At 39.2% G+C, this 18,814-nt stretch overlaps 1 protein-coding gene and 1 long non-coding RNA gene across 2 annotated transcripts in view; one reads left to right on the plus strand and one right to left on the minus strand.

Moving 5' to 3' along the window:
- Nucleotides 1–14,211, plus strand: part of LOC129498618 (uncharacterized) — a 50,298-nt gene extending 36,087 nt beyond the window's left edge. The window contains exons 3-4 of the long non-coding RNA XR_008662167.1: nucleotides 9,630–9,754; nucleotides 14,051–14,211. This is a non-coding gene — a long non-coding RNA (uncharacterized LOC129498618). The remainder of the gene's footprint in view (nucleotides 1–9,629; nucleotides 9,755–14,050) is intronic.
- AGPS (alkylglycerone phosphate synthase) overlaps nucleotides 1–15,905 on the minus strand; it is a 189,268-nt gene extending 173,363 nt beyond the window's left edge. Inside the window, exon 1 of the mRNA XM_055308082.1 lies at nucleotides 15,702–15,905. The gene's annotated coding sequence lies outside the window, so the exon portion shown is untranslated. The remainder of the gene's footprint in view (nucleotides 1–15,701) is intronic.
- Nucleotides 15,906–18,814: the final 2,909 nt, after the last annotated feature.

Genomic DNA, 18,814 nt, shown 5'->3' on the forward strand with positions numbered 1-18,814 from the left:
ACAAACCTCTAGGCAAAGAGGCCTGCAAATGGTGGAGTCAGCTATAGACCTGAATCAATTAGTAATTATAATTGAAGTTAAATATAATTAATTATACAATTTTCAGCTGTTTTTTATTTCATTCCACTAAAATTACTTAGGAATTACCATAATGTATGTCAGTGATACTGCCTTCCCCAAAAGCTCTTTCCTAAGAATTGGTATCCTCCTGTGCCACTACCATCCACACAGCTATAAGCAGAACTTTCCTTGCTTACATGACCACACTCCCCTGGTCAGACCTGATGGATCCCTGGGTAGGCGCCTGGCCTCAACCAATACAATCAGAAGGTTTCCTGTGGATTTTTCAAGCTGGATCAAAAAAGAGAGTCATTTATATGGTTGTTAGAAGACACTCACCCAAAGGACAAAACCTTCAGTAAGAGCAGATGAAGCTGCCATGCAGAGAAGAGCTAAGCCAACTATGAAAAGGAATTTGGATGCCAGAGGACTTCCTATAGTTGTTCCTGACACCAATTGTGGCCCTGTCCATCTCTTAGGTTAGTTTTATAATGCTTCCCTGGCATCCATAAGCCAATTATTTCTCATTTTTGCCAAGGCTAATTCAAATTAGATTTCTATCACTTGCTCTCAAAAGAACTCTCACTTCTTTGACAAAAGGAAATACACAGAATAAATCTTCCATAAGTAATAGATTTTTATTTGAGTAATGTCAGCTTTATTATACCACATATAAATCCTCTCAGTTCCCCCGCTATTATCAATAAAAAAAATCTGAATGTTAATGGATTTTTGATTATGCGATTTTTTTTTAAACTTAGATTTTCTTAGTCTGGGATATGGTGGAAAGGACATAAGTCTGGAAAAGATTAAGATGAGAACATGCAGAGCCTTAAAGGTCATGCTATGGAGTTTGGACTTTATCTTGTAGGTAGTGGGGATCTAATTGGAAAGTTTTAAGGCAGGAAAGTGATCCATTTGGGTCTTTAGGATAGTCTGGTGGCAATGTGGAACTTCATTTAAAATGGGAAAATAGTTTCATAGGTCCTTATTCTGGAAACCTCATTACATAAAGGCTATTCTGGGTATCTGAGGCCAAGTTGATAAGGGATTCACCTGGTTGGAAAAGGGAAGTATTCAAGAGAAATTTCAGAGGTAGACTTGGCACTACTTAATAACTACTTGGACACAGAGAAAGAAAGTGAAAAGTATAGAAAGACTGTGAATAGAGATACGATCAACACAGAAGAAGGTGGAGGAACAGATTTGAGAAGACACTAATCTAGTTGAGCATCACTACTGACTTTTCTGGCCCATTTTAGCAGTTAAGAGTGTTCTGTCCCCATGTAGCACTCATGGTCTCTCTCATTTCAAAGACAGCTGCAATATGATCATATCTTCACAGGTTGTTTGTACTTTATTGGAATTCCTCCTTAGGAAGCCAAGGTAGGAAGCCAAGGAAATCATTAATTCTGGAAATTTACGATTCCCACTTGGTCTCTGATAAGGAAAGCATTATCTGTGGTTTTGTCATGCTGCTGTGTGTTGGTATATTTTATATATTTTATATATAGTATATCTAAAATAGTATATTCTATTTACTTATTGGTTTTATTTAGTGAATATAATTAAAAGTATAATTATAGCCAACCTAAAATTTTGTATATCACACAACATAAAGAATACCATGAACTCATTACCTACTCTGTGCTCATGGTTACAGGTAGAGAAATTAAAATTTTATAGTAAAATAAAATAGGAAAGAATATAATAAAGTGATATGAGGCTAAGATTTTCAGTGCAAATATTTCTATGTTCAAAGCAATTAGCCAAAAAGCACATTTTCACTGTACCTTCCCTGGGGAACTAAGGAGGTCTTGTCCACCTGATTTCTAAGGCAAAAATACTAAATGCCAACAATGTAATTCATTCTGTGTTAAAAACAGAATTAGATACTGTCCGACTTGCTCACTGCCATTGCAGTATTTTCTGAAAAGTGCAAAATTCCAATTTGTGAATGGCAATTTTGTCAAAAGTAAAAGCTCAGCAGCTCATAGGCCTAAGCAACTGACATTTTTAGAATTCTGACAACTCTAATGAACTACTGGGAACTTTGGCCAAATTCCACTTGGTTTGGTTTGATTTCCTTCTACCAACACTGATGAAAAGAAGTTAAACTAAACTACATATGTAATTTTAAATTTCCTATAAAGCACATTAAGAAAAAAGTAAAAAGAACTGTGTGAAATTAATTTTAATATTTTCTTTAACCAATTTTTCCAAAATGTTGTCATTTTAACATATAATCAATATTTTTAAACTACTAATGAAATATGTTACATTATTTTTTCATACTAAGTCTTCAAAATCTGGTGTGTGTTTTACACTTATAGCATATCTCTCTTTTAAAAGATTTTATTTATTTATGTTAGATAGAGCATGAGAGAGAGAGAGCATGATCCGGGGGAGAGGGAGAGGAAGAAGCAGACACCCTGCTGAGCAGGGAGCCCCATGCAGGACTTGATCTCAGGATCGGCTGAGCCACCTAGGAGCCCCCTCTTATAGCATATCTCAATTCAGACTAGCCAAATTTCAAGTGCTCAGTAGCCTCATGTGACTAACGGCCATTGGACAGTACAGCCATAGATGAAAGTCTTAACTAGACACAACATCTTTCAAAGACTTAGTCTGCCTTCCCTTTAAAAGATGTGATGCTTAGCACAGTGTTTGCCACTTATAGCTGGAAGGCCATCCCAAGTCTGAGAGGAAGAGGTTATATGACAGAGATTACAAATATGCATTCAAATATTTAATCTTTTTATTCTAATCTCTACTCCTCCCATTCTATTTTCCATGTTTTGAGGAATGGAAAATAACGGTGTTTTTCTGTGGTGACAAGTTACGAATTAGATAACAGGGAAGGGTGGAGTTTCCATTAAGTGGGACTTATTCCCAATTACAGAAGTAATATGCTATTCTGGAGTGGGCACTAACTTGAGAGGCAGACTTGAGTTTCATCCTGGCTATGCCACTAATGAATGGCCTGAGACAGGTCAAGTTAATTCTTTGGAAATTTCTCATCTCTAAAAGGAGGATGGACTAGATTAGCACCTTTCAAACTGTACTCTGAGAAGACTAAAGGATTATAAGGAAGGAGTGAGGAGGAATTAGGTGAGATTTTTGCCACACACACTCAGACTCACCCCACCACATTCAACTACTGCAGGATCAAATTTGTTTTAAATATTAATCTTCAGTATAAGCTCCAAAGCTAATTAAAATTTTGAATATTATAACCAGGGAATTTGATCATCTCTACTTCTCTTTTCAACAGTATAGGAAATCATAGTCACAACTCCTGGCCCATTCCTAAAGGTCCTTTTTCTCAAACTTCCTTGTCACCAGTCTTACCCCTTCCAAGCTACTGGTCAGGTTGCCAAATAATTATTAGCCACTGCTGATTCCAGGAAAATTGAACAGTGAAATATATTATTAGTTCAAGTTCTGCCCATTGTGAGGATTATCCTTTTCCTTTGTCCCTTTGGTCTCTGAGTGAACTGTAAATGCTAGAGCAATCCCCTTCAAGCCAGTAAGAAACACTTGTAAACCAGTGTGTTAGTTTTCCCCCATCTCATTGGTCATAGTAAATACCCCCATGAAGCCATATATGTAAGGGACAGCAATCTGACATGAGTAAATGACAAGAGAATATAGGCAACTTTCTCATTAAATTTACCTGCCTTCAAAACTTGTCCAAGCCTGGTACTAGATTTACCTTTTCAACTTGGACTAGGAGTCTCAGATAACACCTGGATTATGATGACCAATTGATATTACAATCACTTGGTGTCCCAAAGTTACTTGTTATGCTGGGACCCAGTAGCAAGCCTTTAAAAATTGGCAAATCTCTTCATATTGGTAAAGGGCTCAGGTGTAACACTTTATCCCTCACTTTAGAATCAAAGCCATACATATTCTGGATGCCATTAGACCCTTGAAATTTTTCCACTCTCTAGGTTTTACATGTATTTTAAAGGTTTCTTTTTTTTTAAGATTTTATTTATTCATTCATGAGAGACAGAGAGAGGCAGAGACACAGGCAGAGGAAGAAGCAGGCTCCATGCAAGGACCCCACTGCGGGACTCGATCCTAGGTCTCCAGGATCACGCCCTGGGCCAAATGTGGTGCTAAACCACTGAGCCACCCAGGGATCCTCTATTTTAAAGGTTTCAAAGATGTATAATACTTTTACTCTTTTGCCCTCAATCTGCCAAGTGTTAAGAATCTAGTGAATCAATGTGATATCCGTTAAGAACCAAATAAGCAAGCTTTCTGCTTAACTGTGCCCCAGCCTCAAAGGTGATCTAATCTAGTGACAAGAAGTGAAATTATACTATTATCTGTACTATATGAAAGCAAACTATTTCTGCCTTATCATTCACAATTACCATAATAAATGGCCACGTGTCCCTTTGCATGGCAGAAGGAAGATTCATGTCAGCCCTTCGAGAGTACCCAGATTTTTTTAAAACTAGGTCCAAGAACTGATTTATACCAGAAAATCGAATAATGCCTCTCTTTTCTAGACCTAAAAGTTTTTGTTTGCTTCTTAGGTATATAAATCAAGTAGAACGTTAGTGGGCTGCCCATATGCTTTGGTCTTAGGGACTCCATGACCAGCTAGTCACCTCAGAGAACCTATGGGACACATCATTCTGATTTTTACACTTACCCTACTACCTTTCAAGTTAACCACATGCCAATATTAAATGCTGCTACCTGGACTCAGGCAGTCTGGGCCCTCCCATCCCCATGTAACTCTGTAAGCCAAATTCAACTCCAGCCTTTTTCACCATCATCCCTGGCCTACAAAGAACATTTTTCAAAGCCCTTTCAATAATGCTGACCTCCCTGTATAGGTTTTTTTTTTTCTAAAGGCCTTTGTGAAGAATGGCTTCTGGACCTTTTTGAAAGACACAGTTGAGGTGAGTGGTTGGGTCAGAAATGATAAATCTACTCCATCATTCCTGTCTCTTGAAACTTTTTAATTTGTTCTTTTACATTTTCTTGAAGAAATTTGCATCTCAACTTCATTTTACATGAGTCACCATTATGTCCAGATTTCAGTCAACCTTTAACAGAACAAACAGAATTATCCCCAGCTTCTCAAGCTGGAACAGTTAATCCAGAATCTCTTGTGAGCCCTATTTGTAAATCAGCCCAGGCTACAATTGTACCCTCCTCTTCTTCATCTAGCATTCTTAAAATCTATTCTAACTCACATTCCACAGATTAATGAGCAAAAACTCTTCAGTTCTTTTGGTGATTGAGTCATCTGCTCCTGAATTTCACTTTGTAATGGGCCTCTTGAAACACACCAGAATTTAACTCTAATTAAATATCTGGAAATATGCATAGTAAAGAGTAGGGCATAAGTAGGCAATAAGAGTTTCTTTTAACAAATTCACAATTTGGGTTTCAGTTCATATTTTAAAATGAGAATCTAGAGATTTCCATGTGTTAATCTCTTCAAGGGAAAGAGCTAACCTCAGCATACAGCTCTTGAATTCCTCATATACTTCATGCTGTTCTGCGGTAACAACAGTTAAGTCCTCCATGATCTTGTCTTCAATGCCCACCTCATTCCTGATGTTCACAGGCATTAATTTCTTTAACTATAACAAGCTATGGGCTTCCAACATCCTATCTCGGAATATTAATTGGGTTTTTATTATCTTCAAACATAATGAGTCTGTATAACTAGTCTCGTCATTTCATTAAGAGTGTTGTTTGTAACCAACTCCCCATTACCAGTTTTTGTATAAGTCTGGATTTATGGTTGCAAGCATTAATAATCAACTCTAGGTAGCTTAAACAGACTGGAATTTGTTGGAAGGATACCAAGGGCTCACAAAATCTATGAGAAAGTTAAAAACCAGGCTCAGAAAATGGATATGAGCCAAAAGAGGCTGGCAACAGAAAACTTAGCCAAGCACCTCTGTAGGAACAGTCTGGTTAGAAGGTTGCCAGGATTTGGGCAAGAGCTGTTATAGGAAGAGGCTAAGCAGAGTGTTTTCAATGGCACGCCCATCACCAGACATTCTCTTCTCCTGGATTAGAGTCACTACCATCTCTGTAAATAACTTGCTAGCGCCTCTACCTTTGTATCACTCCTTCTAGATTCAGTGTCAGAATCCCACTGGACAAACCTTAGTTACATACTGATGCCCTTGCTGTCTAGAAGAGTGATGATCTGCCCTTTTTTCACTTTCCATCCTAGAAAAAGCACTGGGATATTAGGTAGCCAACACATGTGTGTGCCCATGTGCACGCACACACAGCCAGGCCACCATACTTGAGTTTATCTCTGGACTTGCTATTCTGTTTTATTGGTCTGTTTATTTTGTTATCACTATGACACTGTTTTAATTACAGCCATTGCATAATATTTTTTAACATCTGATAGCTCAACCCTCCCCCCTCAAAAGGTTAAAAACTTTTTTCTTGACTCTTCTCGGTGGACTATATCTCAGTAAATTTCAGAACTCTTTTATCATGTTTCCAAGAATATCCCATTGGAATTTTGATTGGGATTGTATTATATTTATTAATATATTTGAAGAATAATTTAAATTTTTACAATGTTGAATCTTCTTTTCTTATCCAAGAACATGGTATATCTCTATTTTCCTTAAGCCTTCTTTTAACTCCTGGATAGTTATAGCTATCTTCACTTAGATTTGGCATACTACTTAAGTTTACCCCTTTTTTGTTAGGGTGGCTAGAATTTGTTCCATTTATTTTCCTTTAAGAGTTTTAAGGCCCTTCTTTTGGCCTAACCAAAATCTTAACCTCTCATTAATTTACTACACAAATCTCTCAAGGATTCTAATTTCCCTACTGAGCTGAATGAATCATTAAGCTAAATTCTTCTCAGGTTTATCCTGCTTCTATTACTGAATTACATAGTATACTTTGTAGTATAAATTTGAACTTGAAAATTAAAAGTCAGGAATGTTTCTCAGGGGAGTAAATTCCAGGAAAAAAATTACCAGAATTGTATAAATTGGAAGATAGTGGCCACTGCACTAGTACTACAGTACCCCCTAGTGGACACAGAGTAAGTTTATACCAAGAAAGAATCTGGAGGGGCCTTGAGTGATCAACTAGGTCAACATTGTAGCTTCCAGATAAGCGAACTGAGGAACAAAAAGGAGAAATGAGTGGCCCAAGTTTACATGGCTGACCCAAGGCTAAAATCCAAGATTTCAAATTCTCATTTTTCTTTCTCTTCAACATCCCCTCTCCCACCACCGTCCTCTGCTTGCTTGCTTTCTTCCTTCTTTTCAACATGTGCTTATACACCTATTATGTATACACCTTATACACCTATTATGTAGCAGGGCACTAAGAATACAAGTATAAAAAATATTTCATCTTTGCCTTCAAATCTAGTTTTCTTTCAAGCCTACTAATTCAGGGACTGAATTTGTTAGAGAATAACCAAACAACTATGCAGGGAAAAGTTCTTAGTCATACACAAACTGACTTACAATGTGATTAATTAATTATTAAGATTTGATTGGAAAATACATTTGCAAATGTGGATACTGCCCTTGACCACGTTCAGACCATTTCATGAAAAGAGAAGACTTTACAGATTCATAACCATGAATTCTTTTGCAAAACATGACAAAACATTAAAGGTGTTCATGCATGCCCATCACCCAATCCCAAACATTATCATTTGTGTGTACTTCACTGAGCAAATATTTACTGAGGACCTGCATGCCAAGCCGGTACTAAGCACTGGGTTTAGTATGGTAAAGAGGACAGACACGGTTCCAAGGTTTCCGCTCTCATACAGCCTATGGTGTCGTATATGTATGTGTATAATTCTCTACCTCCCAGGAAAACTTTTTTCCACTCCAGTTTGGCAAGTTATATTTTTAGGTTACAGAAATCAGGGGGTATGTAAACGTTTTCTAAAATTATCCGCCCCACTCTAAGGGTCCATAGGATTTAGGGCAAACAGGACTCAACCCCCAAATTTACAAGCCATTAGACAAACTGATTCTCTTTTCTGAACGCTACTTGCTTCTAGAAAATGAAAGTAATATGTGTCCCTTGTGAGAGATAATAATTTATTATTATACTTATTAATACCTAAACAGAGACATTACTTCTTAAGTCAAATGCATGAATTATTTATTTCCTTTACAAAAGTACAGAAAAATTATTGAAAGAGAAGCATTAATATTGCTCACTTAGTTTCACCAAGAATGTCATTTTTCAGAATTAATACAGGAATATTCTCATGGTCACTGACATTTTAATTTTTAAAAATAACAATAAAGCAAAATCCTCAAACAATGGATGCTGCTACAACAGTATATCTTTAAGGCTATTATCATCCATGGGGGAAACAAAGCCCTGTTATTTCAGTCCTGATGAATAAATCTGGTAAGGCCTTATTTATAAGGGATCTTTTAGTAAATTGTATCTAACTTTATCACTCCATCTATGTAATAGTTTGACAAAGGTAGGAATCATATTTTACTCAGCTTTCCCTTTTCTCTCCACCTTGCATAGGGTTAGAGCACTCTAAATGTGGCTAAGAAGACCATATCTTATTTTATGTTATTTGACATATAAGCTGCAAGAGAAAATCTGGCCTAAGTTATAGGTAAACTTACTTTGTTTTACCTGGAAGTAACAATTATCAAACAAGTCCTACTCCTATAAAATTTCTTCTAGGAAAAAAATAGTTAAATTCCCACAATCTCTACTCAAACCAAAGCAAAGCTTCAAAAATATTTAGACACAGAAGGAGGAAGGTAGATCAGGGGAGAACTGGTATATTTGCGCATGGTATGCATGCAGCAGGCCAACTTCCTTTCCCTGTTGTAATATTTCCTGAAGTTTGTTCCACACACAACCAGTTCTATGAAAAGCCCAGGGCTTCAAGGTCAAATAAGTTTGGGAGATTTTGCCCAGCATTTTCTCTCTCGAAAGTTCAGTGTATGCTGGTAAATTAAAAACTATCAGAAGTTCTGCCTGTAATAAAGAAAAGTGTTTAAAATTGTTTACCTAGCATTCCCCCGAATTTATTTGACCAACATTTCACCTATAAGCAGAACTAGTAGTTTCTGTGGAACATACAGACTTCAGGAAACTGTCTCACTGTGTTCACAGGACCTCTTTATCTTGTTAATTCACACACACACACACACACACACACACACACACACACATCCTGGCATTTCATCTCCAAATCCTGCAGGACTGAGAATATGAGCATTTTCAGCAATATTTTAACTAGGGATACCAGTCTGGGGGTACCAGAAAATTAAAACAATTGAATTTTACTTATGTAAGAAGTCCATTTGAATCCAGGAAACAGTTCCCCAGCAATGACTGAAATGTTGTCATAAAAAACAATAAACAGATCTCCAAGTCCTGTTTTGTATGTGGGACAGAGAGAGGGGGAAGAACCATAAGATTACCACCCCCAAAACTCACTGATGTTTCGTACAGCTTCTATCAGTTAATTTACAGAATCCATTTTCCCGTAACTCCATTTTGGAACTTCCAGTTTACCTTTGTGTGTTTCTAATTCTCCTCTCTAGATGGCAGCACAGATGAAAGAATGCCAGAAAAGCTTGGCGCCAGCCGACTTCAACAGCAGCAAACAGCTATCACCTGCCTACTCTCAACTTACCCATCTTCTAAAAAAAAAAAAGCAGAACCTAAGGTATGATGATTACACCTTTTTCAAATACATTGAATCAATCATGTGGGAATGTAAAGAATTAATGACAAACTGATATCAATGAATGAGGAAACTGATCACTTAGCCTCTTTTCCACGCTAGCTGTTTTCTATATCTTACGGGTAGTATCATCAGTGAGCCTGCGTAGCTTTGCAGAATGTCATATAAGCATGATCATTTGCATCATGACACTGGGGATCTGATACAGCCAAACTCCAAACTGCCTGGGTTGCTGTGAGTATTGGATTCCTTTAAGATATAAACAATGCTATTTACTGACCCTTTGTCAACCGATGCTTTGAACCCGCTGTAAAATGATCCCTATGTCACCAGATGCTACGCTGAAGCTCAAGAAGTTAGTAAGAAGGTCACACTTCATGAAAAGCATACAACTTATGGTTGAATTAATAATGCAAAGAAAAGGAGTGGAGCAGACTTAGACAGAAGACCTTTATACTTTACATCAAAGCCGCACTAAGGTTTTTTTTAAACATTATTCCTCGTGGTGTTAAAAAAACAACATTCAGCTGAGTAGATTTAAAAATCAGGTTAACAAAAAATAAAAATAAAATAAAATAAAAATAAAAATCAGGTTAGCTTTACTCAACAATTCATGAATCAGGGAGCATCCCATCTAAGCAAATAGAGAGGAACTCTGAGGAGCTGTACAAAATGGAAGGCTTTTGTAGGAGCAGGGATAAGGAAAAGCACATTACCTCATCTTTCTTCAGGGGATGGCAGGGACCTATCAGGCAGATTGCCTCACTACCACTAACCAGGAAATTTCAGCCTGACTGATTCAAGGTTACATTCCTGGGAGAGGCTGAAACTGCAATTAAGTTAGGTATTAAGTATCGGTGTGGTGACATAGGCTTAGCATAAATGACTCCATTTTGGGCCTGTTGTTTCTCTTTTTAACAATGGGGTCTACCAGCAAGATGTTCATAACAAAATCTGCTGACAAGGAGAACATAAGGAAGGTGCCCCTTCAACGTTTGTCATTTCAAGAGTTCAAGAGTACTCTAAAGAACACTAGACTGTTCATGCGTAATGAACCGGTGCCTTTTAAGCAAACAACAAAAACCTCACCATGGAGAGTGAACATAACTATAATACATAAATAAACCAACCTGAGGCCAAGTGGATTGTCATTCATATTTAAGAAAAAATCAATTTGCAGCATATCAGAGTCTTTTTTAAATTCTCTTTTCTTCTTCTCCTTCTCCTTCTCCTCCTCCTCCTCCTTTTCCTTCTCCTAATGAAAGCAAATGTACCAGGAAATTACCCTAAACATCACATCTTTCCTTGAAGGAGTGCCTTTTAATATTCCTTGGGGGATCCCTGGGTGGCACAGTGGTTTAGCGCCTGCCTTTGGCCCAGGGCGCGATCCTGGAGACCCAGGATCGAATCCCACGTCGGGCTCCCGGTGCATGGAGCCTGCTTCTCCCTCTGCCTGTGTTTCTACCTCTCTGTGTGTGTGTGTGTGTGACTATCATAAATAAAGAAAAATTAAAAAAATAATAATATTCCTTGGGTTGTCATGAGTTAACTCTATGATAAGTCAGGAAATCTGCCTTTCTGAAAACAACTCCTGGTGCTCTACAGTTACTGAATGCTTTCCTCCTCAGCTCTAGCTTGGAGACAAAACTGAGTCCTAAAATGACTAGACCGAGAGGCATTGAGATAATGTAGAATATGAGGGAGTGAAGTTGAGATACTGAGTATCACCCAGCCACTGGTCTGCATCTGCATGCATCTCAAGGGCCACACCATCTAACACCATCCAGAGCTGCAGGCCAGCAGCCCTCCACTCTGGAACTTTTCCCAGAGCCAAGACTCAGATTACTCTGAGACCCAGGACTCAGAGGTGTCACATACCCAGGACAAAGCTGAATCCTGAGAGCCCTGACCCATTAACTCTGTGACAGCTGTGCAGCTGCCAAACGTGCTATCCATGAGACCCTTGATATTCTTGATGTATGCCTCAAAGGGAAGTCCTTTCAAGGGGGTATATATATACTCTATGAACTCTCGTCCTCATCCTTGATTCAGCTTCCAACTACCCCCTTTCCTCTTAAACTTTTTCTCTGTGACCTCAGGAATCCCATACTATCATCAACGAAGACTCCCAGCCTCTTCATTGGACATTCTTTAGCTTTCAAGCCCTAACAGGGCTTTCCTTGCAAGCACACTACTTTCCCTGTAGCCCTTGTAAGTGGAGCCTATTGGGTCAGGTTTCTTCTGTCAAACACTGTCATTTCCATGCATCTCAGTTCTCTGCCCTCTGAGACCCAGACTACATAGCCATCAGGTCACACTCTCTACCCCAGCTATCATCCACTGACTGCTAGCCATGTCCTTTATTTATTAGAGATATTAGCAATGAACCCCAGTATCCCTTTTCATTCCAAGTGCTGCCAACAATCTGGCACATTTGTTATGTCCATGAGACATACTTGATCTCTCTCAGTTCCTTGATTCCATCTCTGGTTTCCTTCTCTATTCTGTTTCAATCATCCAATCCCATGGCCACCCCAAACTTGGTCATCAAGAAACCACAGCACCTCTAAACTCATGACTTTCTATTCCTCTAGTTCTTCTCCTGTGGTTATTTTTACTCTATTGGTTTTCCAAGCTTATTAGATACTCTATTTTCCTTTTTCTCCTTATTTGTTATTCATTTTCTATCTCCTTTTCCTTCTTTACTGGAAAAAAAATCCATGCTTTATAATATTAGCCTCTGACATGTGGCCTCAACTCCTTTGCTCCATTATTCTGTTGTTTCATCTGCCTGACGAAACTTGAATCTAGTTGTTTGCCATGGCTATTCCTTTTCTTGGGCTGCTGGACACTGCTGGAGAAAACCACATGGTCACCCAGATTGGGCTGCCCTAAATTCAGGCTCAGCAACCTCAAGTGGGACTTCAGGACTGCCTGCAATCCTACCATATTCCCCTAACCTGCTTGCTCTTTATTTCTGAGTCACCAGATATTTCAAGAATTCCCCTTTCTTTCCAAATCTCCATGCTTGCCTTCTTTACTATTCTCTGGAGGTGGTTTTATTTTCCACTTATCAAGGGGGTGAAATAGAAGTTGGGAGATGTGAGTAGTCTCAGTTTTCCGTGCTAGCCTATCAACTTGCATCTTTCCCTACCTTGCCTCTTTCCTCAATCTCACCTCTTTATAAAGATGTTCCCTCCCTCATCTAAGGCCCATATCTTGACCCATGCTCTGAGTCCCATGTCCTCTTGACCTCTCATTCCCCTTACTTGCAGTTATTCTCACTCTTATCTATATATTCAGCCTCTTCCACTCTATTGGTTCCTTCCTCCTAGGGTTAAAAAAAGCTCCATTCCCCCTCTATTGACAGCCTGCTCACTCCTCGCCAGCTAAACTTCTTGGAATAGTTATCTCCACTCACTGTTTCAACTTCCTCCCTTTCCATTCACTCTCCCAATCTGCATTCTCCAAGATAACCAGTGATCTCCCTGTAGCTACACTCAAGGGACACCTATCAGTTCTCTCTTTATTTGACACTTGACATGTCCTCCTTTTTTGATACTTTCTCTCCCCTGGGCATCTATGATACCACCTACATGCTCCCAGATATCTCTCTAGCCGAGACCTTTCTCTGGAGCTTCAGACCCAGACAGATATCTTTTAGCCAGCTCTACCTGTAGGTCTTAAAAGTGAATTCATTTCCTCTTCAAACATGTACCTCTTCCTGAATTTCTCCTGTGAGTGGTAAGTACTACCCTTGGACTCACTGATACAGCCAGAAATTTGTGTATTATTCCTGACTGCTTGGTGGAGAGAGGATGGAGGTCTATGTTTGACTGTGTGTTGTGATGGGTGCAAGCTCTTCATGTAGTCTTACCTGGGTGGTCTGAATGCTGGCATGAGCTGCTAATGCCATTCTTGTCTTCTCTGTCAGTACTGGCAAGGCCCGGTGTGCCCTATAGGTTTTTGACCCTGCTGGCTCTGATGGGCAGTGATGAGCTGGCTGGGTGTACATGTAAGTCCCATGTACCTTCATCTTGCAGAAGGGCCATGATATTCCCCGCAACCCCAGCAAACAGTATAGAAATATCTCTTCCTTTTATCTAGCACATCCACTTCCATACAGGTTATTTCTTCTCCACTCATAGGACAGACAGGAAAAAAATCAGCTCATATTTACATATGTGTAAATTGCTTAATCTCATTAATTCACATGTGTGGAATTACATTAATTTCAAACAATAGAAAAATTTATTATTTAATCTCTCTCAATTTCAGTTTAACCTCTGAGTTAAAGAGCAGAGCCCAAGCAGCCAGGGTGGCTCAGTGGTTTAGCACCGCCTTCAGCCCAGGGGCATGATCCTGGAGACCTGTGATTGAGTCCCATGTCCCTGCATGGAGCCTGCTTCTCCCTCTGCCTGTGTTTCTGCCTCTCTTTCTCTTTGTGTCTCTCATGAATAAATAAATAAATCTTAAAAAAAAAAAAGCAGAGCCCTTTGTATTTCATTTATATAATGTAGAGTCTGGGTCTGTCTCAGCATCAGATTATCTCTACAATAACTAATGTACTTTCTACTCTACTAATAAGAGTGGGGGGTGGTATCTGTGTATGTGTTTGTGTTTGTGTGTGTGTGTGCATGTTGATTTGGTGTCAGGGTCCACAGGTTGGCAGCCCAGAGCCCAAAGAGATGAGTGAAGAGAGTACATTCCATTAATACTTCACATATTATCCTATCACATGTTCTTTCAAAATCAAATCTGATCAGGGCATTCACCTGCTAAAATCCTGTCTGTACCTTCCCATTGCCTTTAGGATAAAATCTAAACTTTTAAACTTGACTTACAAGTTAAGATTTGTTCCCAGTTTACCTCTTCCAACTTGTTTCTCACAATTTTATCTCTTTCAATCCCATGGGCTCATCATGCTCTCTCTTGCCTCTGGACTTACATTTCTAGAAGATTTTCTCCAACTTTCCCTATGCCTGGTTAATTCCTGCACATTCCTCTGGTCTCAGGTTAAATGCCAGCTGCCCAGGAAGTCCTCCTTGACTTTCCTCTCACCCCTAACTTTGATGTGTCCCTTCTATGTACTCTTAATAACTTTCTCAGGTCATAGTGTTTATCATATTTTAATTTGTTTTATTTATTTGCTTTCTGGCTAGACTATAAATGTTTTCAAGGCAAGATTGTTTCTGTCTTGATCACTGCACACCCTCTAACACCTAGCATGTACCTGATATGTGGTAGGTGCTCAATAAATATTTGTTAAATAAGTAAATGAATGAGTGAAGAATAAATTGAACATGCAAACCATATAGTAGCTGGCTTCATTTGCACTGCCTTTCATCTTAAAGCAGGACTCAGTACTTTATTGTATTTCTCTAAGAGTAAATCAGCCCCCAAAAAGAGCAGATTTGATTGAAGAATTTATGAAGAGACAGAGAGAGTTTAAATAGCAGGCATTTCTGTTCTCCCCTCTACTCTCTTTGATTTCCAGATGTTGGATCTCCCTCTCTTTTGACTTCCTCCCTGCTCTGTCATCCCCAACTCAGCCTCTACTTCCTTTTCCAAGGAAATCTCCCTCTGGGAGGACAATAGAGGATGAAGTGGAGACAGATGAGGATAGTATCAGTGAATGCTATTTGGGAAACAATTGAATGAGGCCAGGCAGAGATGATGAAGGCCTGAATACAGGGGGGTGCAGGCCAGGTTTTGATGACTGCAAAAGAAGGGAAGGGAGGGAGGGAGGAAGGAAGGATGGAAGGAAGGAAGGAGAAAAGAAACAAAGAGGAGGCTCATGTTGTAGAATTTTAATTTCTTACGTTAAGCAAAATGGAAAAGTGTTATGCAAGAGGTGGGACTGGGACTTGGGGAAAGTAGGAAAGATTTAGAAAAAGAGAAGTGGAGAATGTCAGAGACAGGCACCTACCTTGACTGACGGAAAATTCAAAGAATCATCCTTAGTAGTGAGGGCTTATCTGGGACCAGTCACCTGACAAAGCTTGAATCAGATTTCTGAATTCTCTCCAGCAATATCTTCTGTTTGGGAGTGGAAACAAAAAGTACGCGGTGGATTTCATTCTGGGTAGGGATTAGGAAGACAGGAATGAATGAAGGATCAAGGGGCTGAGGGTGTCTATCAGGATCATTGCTGAAATCAACACCAATAACAGACTGAGAAGAAAGCAAGCAAGGGCTGATGGGTCCTTGGCACTCTGATTACATTGATGGGTGAGAGAGCAAGAATCACAACAAGGAGGAGGACAAACAGAGAGTTCAGTGGCCCTTATAAAAATAACACCCGAATATTCCAGACATTTTCTCCATAAAATGAAAAGGTGAATGCCCCCTTTAAATCATTAACTAAACTGGCATTCAAATCTGGGCAGACTCCCCCAGGTTGGGCTGTTTCACTTTGCCAAGAATTGATAAGCTTCTATGAACCCTCCAGGGTGAGTGAGGCATGATCCATCTTCCCTGTCTGGACAAGCTTGATCTGGCTTCCTTCCTCCTGCTAAAGCAGGCCTGAGGTATGTGACAGGATTCCGTGTCTTAGACCAATTATCACATTCCACAGTGTGGAGCTCCTGCTGATACTGCCTTTCAACTTTTAGGAGGCCCTGCTCTGACACTCCCTGGCTGAGCCCCTCACCACAGAGTGAGGAAACTGGGACCAGAATCCACATTGATCCCTACTACACAGTCTGGATAACCTGGAGCACCTCAAAATTTCTGACCTCAGTGCCTCAAGTCCACTTCCAAGGCCTGCCTACATTTCTTCAGTCCCATCCTCCCAAGGGCAGACCATGCCACCAGTATATGCACTACCTAGACTGAAAGCGGCCAAGGAGAGCCGTGGGGATATGCACAGATTGTGGGTGTGTGGGCTGGGGTGTCCACATGCCTGACAGTTCTTTCTCAGTCAGAGCCAGGAATGGGGAGAGAGAGGGGGTAGCTTCAGCTCTCCCCATGCCTCCATGTCCTCATGCAGAACAAAAAGGTACCTGAAAATTACACATTCAAACTTGGCCTTCAGATCATTAAGACAAAGTTATCAAGTTAGGAAAATACAACATATTTTATTTATAGCTTTTATGTATACATATGGAATATGGACATCAATTTGTATTCTTACCCTTGGTTTCACAAATTTTAGGGGCAGTCCTAGCTCCTGTAATGCATTACTTACATGCTGTGAAGAATAGTTTGTCAAAATTATTATTCTAGGTTTATTTGACATAATAGGTCCAAAATGTATCCCAGACAGTAAAAAATAAAGATCCTATTTGAATTTCTAAAAAGTTTTGGTACCCTAAGCACTTTCTTCAGTTTTTATATCATTTGATTGTCATTTGGTAGAGTATTTTTCCCTGTTTTACTAATGTCTGTATTTAAGATAAATTTTCAAAAAGAATCAATGAACATTTTTAGCATATTCCCAGGTATGTGCAGTCATCACCACAGTCAATTTTAGGACATGTTTATCACACCCAAATGAAACCCTGTATCCATTAGGAGTCACTCTTAGTTTAAGACCCTTTGCCCCAGGGATCCCTGGGTGGCGCAGTGGTTTAGCGCCTGCCTTTGGCCCAGGGCGCGATCCTGGAGACCCGGGATCGAATCCCACATCAGGCTCCTGGTGCATGGAGCCTGCTTCTCCCTCTGCCTATGTCTCTGCCTCTCTCTGTCTCTCTCTATCATAAATAAATAACAATTAAAAAAAATTAAAAAAAAAAAAAAAAGACCCTTTGCCCCAGCCATAGGCAGCAACTAATCTATTTCCTATCTCTACAAAATTGCCAATTCTGGACCTTAAATATAAATGGAATTTTATAATATGTGGTCCTTTATGACTGGCTTCTTTCACTTAGCCTAATGTTTTCAAGGTTTATCCATTGATCAGTACTTACTTTTTTGTCAAATAATATTCCATTGTGTGGATATAACACATTTTATTTATCCATTCATCAGTTGATGGAATTTGGGCTGTTTCCACTTTTTAGATGTCATGAATAATGCTGCTGTGAACATTTGTATATGAGTTTCATATGGACATATGTTTTCATTTGTGTTGGGTTATATACCTAAAAAGGGAATTGCTGGATCATATGGCAACTCAGTGTTTAGCCTTTTGAGAAACTGCCAAACTGTATTCCTATAAGGCTGCATCATTTTACTTTCCCACTAGCAATGTATGAAGGTTCCAATCTCTGTACTTCCTCATCAACACTTATTATTACCTGTCTTTTTTATGATGGTCATCTTAGTGGCTATGAAGTAGTATCTCACTGTTATTTCTATTGCCATTTTACTGAAGGCTAATGATATTGTGCATCATTTCATGAGCTTGCTTACCATCTGTATATCTCCTTTAGAGAGATATCTATTTTGATCTTTTGTCCATTTTTAATTTGGGTTGTCTTCTCATTACTGAGTTGTAAGAATTCTTAGTGTATTCTAGATGCAACTCTTATGTCAATATATGATTTGCGAGTATTTTCTCCCATCCTGTACATTTCTTGCTCATGTTCTTTGAAACACAGAAGTTGTCAATTTTGATGAAGTCAAATTTGTCTGTTTTCTTTTGTTGCTTGTGCTTTAGGTGTCATATCTAACCAACCACTGATTAAAGTCGCAAAGATTAAAAAAAAAAGTCACAAAGATTTATCCCTATGTTTTTTCCAAAGTTTTAGAGTTTTAGATCCTACATTTGGGTCTTTGCTCCATTTTGAGATAATTTTTATATTTGGTGTGAGGTAAAAGTCCAACTTTGTCTTTTTGCATATAATATTCATTATCCCAAACCGTTTATTGAAAAGACTATTCTTTCCCCTTTGGATTATCTTGAAATCCTTGTCAAAAATCAATTGATCAGGGATCCCTGGGTGGCGCAGTGGTTTGGCGCCTGCCTTTGGCCCAGGGCGCGATCCTGGAGACCCGGGATCGAATCCCACATCGGGCTTCCGGTGCATGGAGCCTGCTTCTCCCTCTGCCTGTGTCTCTGCCTCTCTCTCTCTCTGTGACTATCATAAATAAATAAAA

This window comes from Nyctereutes procyonoides, unplaced genomic scaffold (assembly GCF_905146905.1).
Source record: "Nyctereutes procyonoides isolate TBG_1078 unplaced genomic scaffold, NYPRO_anot_genome, whole genome shotgun sequence".
Classification (NCBI taxonomy): domain Eukaryota; kingdom Metazoa; phylum Chordata; class Mammalia; order Carnivora; family Canidae; genus Nyctereutes; species Nyctereutes procyonoides.